General features: G+C 58.4%; 1 long non-coding RNA gene across 1 annotated transcript; it reads left to right on the forward strand.

Moving 5' to 3' along the window:
* Positions 1–978: 978 nt before the first annotated feature.
* LOC142414653 (uncharacterized) lies at positions 979–5,763 on the forward strand. Its single transcript, XR_012777144.1, has 4 exons — positions 979–1,470; positions 1,675–1,883; positions 3,847–4,232; positions 4,833–5,763. It is a non-coding gene; the product is annotated as an uncharacterized LOC142414653 (long non-coding RNA).
* The last annotated feature ends 2,345 nt before the right edge of the window (positions 5,764–8,108 follow it).

Consider the following 8,108-nt stretch of genomic DNA (forward strand, 5'->3'; position numbering starts at 1 on the left):
GGGCCGGCCTGGACCGGCGCAGAACCGCGACTCCCCGCCTACCCGGGCCTTTGCTCGGCGCGGACGCGGGCTCCCACCGCGGGCCCTGCTCGCCGTAACCGCGCCTCGGCCGCGGGCCTCCCCCGCCGGCCGCCGGAGGGGAAGGGGAAGGGGAAGGGGCCGCTGCTGGGCCGGGGGCTCCCGCCCCGCGCCCGCCGCAGGCAGCAGCGGTGCCGCCGGACGGCCCGGGGCCAGGCCCGGCCGCACACCCGCGCCGGCGGGGCCGCTGCGGCCGGCGCGGCCCGGGACGGGGCGAGGGGACGGGACGGGGCGGCCGCCGCCCGCTCGGCTCCGCGGGCGGCTGGGGGGCGCGGGCAGCCGGCGCGGCCGCTCGCCGCTTCCGCACGGCAACATTGCCCTCTTCCGGCCGAGCGGCGGGCGGCGGCCCCGCTCCGCCCGGCTGCCCCAGCCCCGCGCCGCCCGCCCGAGCCCCGCGCCCGCGGCCCCGCAGGCCGGGGCGGCCGGAGAGCGGCCGCGGGCGCCCGGAGGCCCGGCCCGAGGTCCCGCGGCGCTGGCGGTGGCTGGGCCCCGCGGCCGCGGGCGGGTCTCCCCGCAGCGAAGCGGCGTTCCCGCGGCCCCGGAGGATTTTCTCCGCTGCGCCCCGAGCTGGCCGGTGGCCCGGCGCGGAGCGGGGCGGAGCGGAGCGGCGCAGGCCGCGCTGCCCGCTGGAAGGGACGCGGCCTGGGGACGGGGACACCGCGGCCCCGGGGCCGTGGGGCCCGGCCGAGGCGGGGGCACAGCCGCCGGTCCCCCCGGGGCAGCGGCAGCTCCCTGCGGGGCTCAGCGGCGGCCTCCATCCCGGCCTTCATCCCGCCCCGCCACCTCCATCCCGGCCCAGGGCCTCCGTCCCGCCCCGCCACCTCCATCCCGGCCCAGGGCCTCCATCCCGGCCCAGGGCCTCCGTCCCGGCCCAGGGCCTCCGTCCCGGCCCAGGGCCTCCGTCCCGCCCCGCCACCTCCATCCCGGCCTGCCGCCTCCATCCCGGCCCAGGGCCTCCATCCCGGCCCGCCGCCTCTGCCACCGGCCAAGGAGGTGCCGCACGCCTGGGCTGGGTTTCTGCTGTCACCCGGTAGAAATTCATGCGGTCACAGGTTTCCGTAAAGACTGAATTTGGGAAGAGGTTTCAGGAAGACAGCTGGTTTGTCACGACATTCGCTGTGAGGTCAAAGCCAGCTCCCTTGGTCCTGAGGTTTTCAGTTCATGCACAAGAAAATTCAAAACAAGTCCAAATTTTAAGGAAAACGTTGATTCTAAAGGGAAGCAGAAGAGACCCCTTAACCAAGGCGTCAAAGCATTCTGCAGAAGTACTCGTCAGCAATGGTTTCTCGCTACGCTTTTCTGTTGTGTTTTATAGATAGGCAAACGCAGCCAGAAATCAACAGCCCCTCAGCATTACTCTCTCGGTTTTTCTTCTTAAATGTGTAGAAACAGGTAAGCAATGTAAAATTGCCACATAATAAAACATTTACTGACTGTAATATCTGAGGTTCAATACATTGCAATCGGATACCTGCTCTTATTTAACTCAGTCTGTTATTTTTAAACATCAGAAGTATTTTGTGCAATGTCTCCTGCGCGCTTTCATTGCCCGACTGCCATTCTGAATGCAGTGACAATTACCGTCGGCTCTTTCAGGTTTGTCAAAACACCATCTCTTCCTCCCTGTCAGCAATTCAGGGCTGCCACGGACCTCTCCAGCTGGGCTGCAGCGAGATCCAGGCTCCAGCCTTCAAAAGGAGCGGTGAAGGGTCCCAGCACTGCTTTGCAAATCTATTGACACAGAGCAGGCTCTTTTCTTCTCTTCGTGCGCGTCAGACTTCTAGCCAGAAGACTTTCAAAAAAAGGTAAGGCAAGCAAAGTAAAATAGGCAGTATGTGGATGTGGGTGAGGAATGGAGCACATCAGTAGAAAACTAAGCACCACAGCTATACGCTAGTCCTGTAAGGCCCTGGGTCAACGACTCTGTTCACTTGCGTGTGGTGCCAGGCAAAACGGGGACCTGAAGCAGGGCCCTGAGCACACAGCATTAGGTGTTATTTTTAAAAGATATTAATATAGATATTTGATAGGATATGTCTTAGAAGATGCTGCTGCTTGTGTGTAAGTGCATTCAGGCATTAGCAGGACCAAATGGTTGCTTCTCTTCTCATCCTGGCGTCCACTCTCTTACATGCGCAGCTCCCCCAGCCGTGCAAGTCTGTGCCAGGCGCCGCCGACTCGTTTCACGTACAGAAGCCCACATCTGATATTTCAGTAGCCTTCCAAGGCAATTGCGCCATGCCTTATGCCAGCATAGACTCGGCTGTTACGTGACTTCCCTGATAACTTTCTTAAACGTTATTTTTGCTGGGGTCTCCCTGGATCCAAAGGAATTTGCTTACCGTTACCTGCCCGGGACTCTGGTCTGGGGCACGTTCCTCACGACAGCCGTACGCAAACCGGGGGGAAGCGACAAAAGCGTCGGTTCCACCCGCCCCCCGTGCCGATGTGCTCGCCGGCCTCCCGGCAGAGCGGAGCAGCGGCAGCACCCTGTCCTTGGGAGCGGGCTGCGCCTGGAGCTGCCGCTTCGACAGCACAGGCTCTTCCGCAACAGGCGTCCTGTGTGCACCTCCGAGAGGCAGGGAGAGCTGTAAGGATCTGGCTTTGTGTAAAACAGCCTCGGAGTTAGACTCTGGGTGTTGTGGATTTTTATCCTTTTGGATAAAGTTATAAATTGGTTTAGAATTGGTTTCGCCAAGCCTTTCCTCCAAAGGGTAGCCAGCTCTTGAACGTGGCACCAGGGGATCGACCTGCCCGAGCAGCTGGCTTCGGGTGGGCTGTGGGCGTCCCTGCCGCGGGGTGCAGCCGACAGGAGAGCGCCCGAAGCTTCGCCAGGCAGGAACAGCAGGGGACAGTCCTTGTTCTGTCATCCCTCTGGGACCGGGCAGGGCTGGCTTTCCCTCTGCCCGAGGTGGGCTTGATGTGAGCCAGGAGAAGGCAGCCCGGAGTCCGGCGTCCTTGTCCACGCTGAAGAGTAGTGCAAGCTGAATACGTAACAAAACTCCTTAATGATGACGTGGGATTGCGTGGTGGTGGTGTTTCTACCGCACAAGTAAGAGCTGACCCAATAATGGAAGAAGTCAGTAACAATTCCCCTGCGGCAGTTTATAGACCTGAATATGCAGAATGGCCAAAGAGGGAAATCTCTGAGTCCACAGAGAAATTACACCCCAGGGAGGTAGAGAGTAACGTGGAGGGAGGAGGGCCTGAAGGATGGAGTAGCTTTCTCTACTAAAGTAGTCATTCCCAAAATAACTTTTGTTTCTCCAATACCAAAACTATATTTAGTTAAGATTTTACAAATGAAAATCTTAATAATCATGAAAAAGAGAAATAAAAATATCGTTGACAGTGTTAAATACTAACATGGCTATTTAACTTAATGGCACCGCACATGCCGATAAATCCTAAGGGATCCCTCCCCCTTTCTCCCTAGTGGGATAAACACGGTTTGTCACATTGAGAGAATATTCTGTAGTGCAGGAATAATCAGAACATATTGTTGGATCCAATTTTCTATCATTTACTTTTTGATGTCAAACAAAAGTAAAGCTCAGTACACAATTTAGTCATGGGTGGAAGGAGAATTAGCCATATAATGCGCACTACTTTTGGAGGTAAAAGTTGAGGGAAATGCAGCTTGCATTAATTCACATTGTTCGCTGCCCTTACTGATGCGATGAAAGGATTTTGATTTTCATTATTATGTACTTTGCATGTTGCTTGTGTTAAATCAATGGGCTACTTACCTCCTTGTTTTTCCTGCAGCTGATCTAAAAGGCTTTTTGAAAGAAAACTGAACTGGCGCAGACAAAGACTGATTCTTCATCCATCTGACATGTCACGCCAACAAATGGGGTTTTGTGCACTCTGTCAGTGTCTTAATCAGAGCGTCACGCCAGCCCGCAGCACCTTCCCGGCTCCGAGACCTCTTCCAGCACTTAATCCTTCAACTTGTGTACCTTGTACAGACATTCAGATGAGGGCCGATAATACCAGAGATTTACATGTTTCTGTCATCGTCTGGATTTGTCACACATCACAACCCGGCGGCCTCCCGCCCCGGCCCGGGGAGCCGGTGGTTGGGGAAGGGGAGGGAGCAGCTTCGGTTTGCTCTGCCCGGGGCGTTCTGCTCGGGCGAAACATCTCGCCGGGTGGCTTTCCCGTGCTGGCGGCGTGGGCTGACGCGCGGGGGTGGCTGGGGCCCAGCCGGTTAACGGGGCAAGGAGGGACCCGCGGCTCCCGCGCCGGGAAGGAAGACAAGCAGCGGGCAATCCTCCGTCGCCTCCGGCAGGCGCTGGGCTCGGGGAGGGATGTCCGTGCCAGCGCCGACCCCCCGGGTCCCAGGGGGTCCCCGTCCCCCCCGCCCCCGGGCTCTGCTCCACCTCACCCAGGCAGCACCCAGGCGGCAGCGCCCCGATGCGCCGCCAGACACGGGGAGCGTCGGGAAACGCGTGAAACGAATCCAGAGCTGGAGAAAACGCGCCTTTGGGACACCCTTCGGACGGCCCTCGGGCGCCTGCTGGGTTGCGCTCGGTGACCCCGCTCCTTAGCCCACGCTGCTCCCGGGACGAGCGCCCAGCTCCCTGCTTGCCGCTGCCGGGCTGGTGGCACGGGCCGGGGGCAGCCTCGGGAGCACCCACGGGTTCTTTCGGAGGCCGGGCTCACCTGCAGCCTTTGAGCCTCAGTGGAGACAAGCCCTTGGCTGAGTTTCTGACAGGGCTCTGTGAAATTCTCTTTCTTTCTTCCTTCAGGAACAAGCACTTCCCACCACAGCCTGGCGTCCCCTGCCCCGCGTCCCTCCCTGGCCCGAGGGAGGGGCTGGGCTTTCCCCCCGCCCGGGAACTTTACAAAACCAGGCGCTAATTCACACCGTCGTTACAACGCCCGCATCCGCCAGGAACTGCGCCAGCAGATTTTATTTATGGCGACCGGGTTTCACTCCTAGCTATCCCACTGCTAACGGCACGCCTCGGCGTCTCGGTAGCAGAGCTGCCCTGAGGCCGCTGGGTTGGCAACGCCTGCAGCAGCGCGGCGTCAGAACAGCGCTGCGGCGCGGGTTGGTGCTAATTGCAGCGCAGCAGAGCGATGTCGGGTGGCTGTCCGCGTAATTCAGTAGCACCGGCAAGAGAGCCAGCCCAACCAAACGCAAATGACTGCTGCAATTCTGGCATTCCTCGAAGAAGTAAATCATACACCCCTCGCAGTAGAGGAAGTTGGGCTTTTTTAAACCAGAAACTGGCCTTCGCGCACCCGCTGCAATAGCTGGCTGCCTGCTCGAGCTCGCCCTCGGTGTGCTCCCCTGGCACCAGCGTCCTCTCTCCCTGGGAGTGGCCTCTCAGCAGAGGTGAGCGCGGGTGCCGCCGGTGCTGGAGCTGTGCGGAGCACCCCTTTCGCCCGCCCAGAGCCCACCCGGGAGAGCCACGCCACGGCGAGGCTCCCCACGCTGCAGCACCAGGACTCCTTCGGCTGGGACGGGCTTGGCCGAGGGGCAGCACGCGGCTCGGCGCTGGAAAGCCGGATCGCCACGCGTGCGCGGCAGCCGAACCCGTTCGGTGCGTGCTGTCGCCGGCAGTGCGCCAGCTGCCCGCCGCGCTGAGGTGCAGGCAAAGCGCGTCGGAGAGGGGCCGTGCCTGTCCTGGCTGCAGATTCACCGTCTGCAAGCCCGTTCGCGCTGTGCAGACTTTGTACACTTTGAGTTTGTACGCTAGCTAATATCCTTTCTGAGCGCGTATCTTCTTGTGAAAATGGAATTTAAACCCTTGTCGATATTCATTTTTGCTACCAAATAAACAAAACAGCCACTGCACATCCTACCAACACGGGCTGAACAATGCCGCGTGCCCACCGCCCCGGTTACAGCCAGCCGCCGCTGCTGGGTGCCAGTTTAGCCTGATGCTTCCAGCTGCCTGAAGAGTTCCCGTTGCCCCCAGGTTTTGCTCTGTTTTCTCTACTGTTGTAAGGTCAGTCAAGATACATTTCTGTCTGCTTGAAAATTAAGCTGGAGAAATAATCAGAAGTAGGCAGCTACGGCAGCAACCTGCAAGGACCGTAAGGATGCCACAAGCAAAGGCCGGGTGCTGGTCTAAGTTGCACCAGCAGAAATGGGAAATCCCTTGGTGCAGAGGAGCGGCCCAGCTTTGCTTCCAGCGTTGCCTCTGCTCACCCGGAAGGGGCCGTGCCCAGGGCTCGCGGTCACACGCAGACAGCCGGGGCCTTCCAGCCACCGCGGCTCTGCCAACGGCCTTGCGCGTGGCAAATCCCCGGTTATTTTTAGGCGTTGGTTAACTTTTGTCGCCTTTTCAGGTAGGCTTCTACTTTTCAGACTTGGAGTTTTGGTTTTTTGGGAGAGGGAAAGGGAAAAGGAAAAGGAGAAAATGGGCTAGGGACAAGCTTTAAACCTAGCGACTCAGGCTCTGCTCCTCGGACGCGGCCCTGCAGCCGCACGCCGCGCCGTGCCGGGGTCCCTGCTGCCGAGGGCTGCCGCTCACTGGGTTTTGCTGGCACCACCGGGGAAACTGCTTTTGGTCCGATAAAAACGGAAATTGTGACACGAGGGGGGTTTTGGCAAACCGGAGGTAAAGCCACTTTTCTCCCTGTCCCTAAATGCCATTCGGATCAACCTGAAACATTTTGTTCAGCCAAAACCAAAAGGCAGTGCTTGGTGCCAGGGTGTGCGTTTTTCCTGCCCGACCGTCGCAGAGGAATCCCGGCTCTGAGCTCTTCCGTTTCAGAAGCCTGACTGTAAAATCCACCGTGTCCCATTTCACAGCGCTTCTCAAATTTAGCCCGAGCTTAGGAACAGCCTCAGTCCCCTTCGCCCAGCCCAGCCTGGCGCGGCGACGCTCCCACCCAGCAGTCCCGGCCGTCCCGCGGGGCCGCAGCGGCCGCGGCCACCGACCAGGGGCGTTTGCTCGGGGGCGCGGGGCCTCTCCGCCCCGCCAGTACGAGCTGCCTGCTTCTGGCAGCAATGCCAGCCCTTCTGGCAAAAAAACCCCATAGATTCTTAAACCTTAAATTAAGCACCGAGCGTTCCAGAAACGCCAGGGAAAGCGTCGCCTTGAGGTGGCCCCATGCTAGCGTGCGGCATCCGTGTAAGACTCGCACCCCTGAGTGCGGGTTGCCGGGGCGGATGGACGCAAACATCCACTGGGAACGGAAAAATAAAAACACCGGGGGGAAAATGCTCATGGATGAGCACATCAGATATGTTTCGCAGCAGACTCTGGGCGCTCGGCAGGGAGAGCGACCATCCGGAGGGCACGCATTAACGCAGCTTTTCTTTCCTTTACGAGAATCCCACCGCACCACCCGGCCGGGCCCCGCTGGCCCCTCCTGGGGGAAGCGGCCCCACCGGCCGCTCCGCGTCTCCTGGATCATTGTCTCCCAACCCGTGGACACGCAGCCAGCTCTGCGCCCCGCACGACGCTGACATCGTGCTGCTCTTTGTCCGACATCCAGTTTGTCTGGCATCTGACATTAGCATTGCTAAGTACCGAATTGCCGAGGGCTTACCGGTTCCGATATTGTACCACCACATCAGTCATCCCGACCGGCAGCCAAGAAAACTAACAGGGAAAGCCAAGCGGGGCGAAAGACTTCACAGCCAATGGGATGCTGCCCAGAGAAATGGAATATGCTAATTCAAAGGCTTCAGAAACTGGGATGCTAAGAAAAAAATACTCTGTAGAGGGTAAGATATAAAGTAGAAGATTTCAGCCTTATCCCAGCCTGACTCCCAAATGCCAGCGTGTCAGCGGTGCGGACTTTGCGCTGGGTATAATAAAAAAGTTATAATTCGTGGCAGAATAAAGCGTAGCATCTATTCTGTGCGACTGTAATGCTTACATATAATCAACACATATTTTAAAGTACATTATGCAATACATAAAAAATAATGATTTTGAGACAAATTAAGCCGTAACAGCCTCAAATCAGTTTGCCTACACAGTTAATATGTTGATTAATGTCCTGTTAGGACTGAGACACTCATTTTTATCTCATTATTCAACTCAGTGTTTTCCCATAGC

The sequence above is a fragment of the Mycteria americana genome, chromosome 9 (assembly GCF_035582795.1).
Source record: "Mycteria americana isolate JAX WOST 10 ecotype Jacksonville Zoo and Gardens chromosome 9, USCA_MyAme_1.0, whole genome shotgun sequence".
Lineage (NCBI taxonomy): Eukaryota > Metazoa > Chordata > Aves > Ciconiiformes > Ciconiidae > Mycteria > Mycteria americana.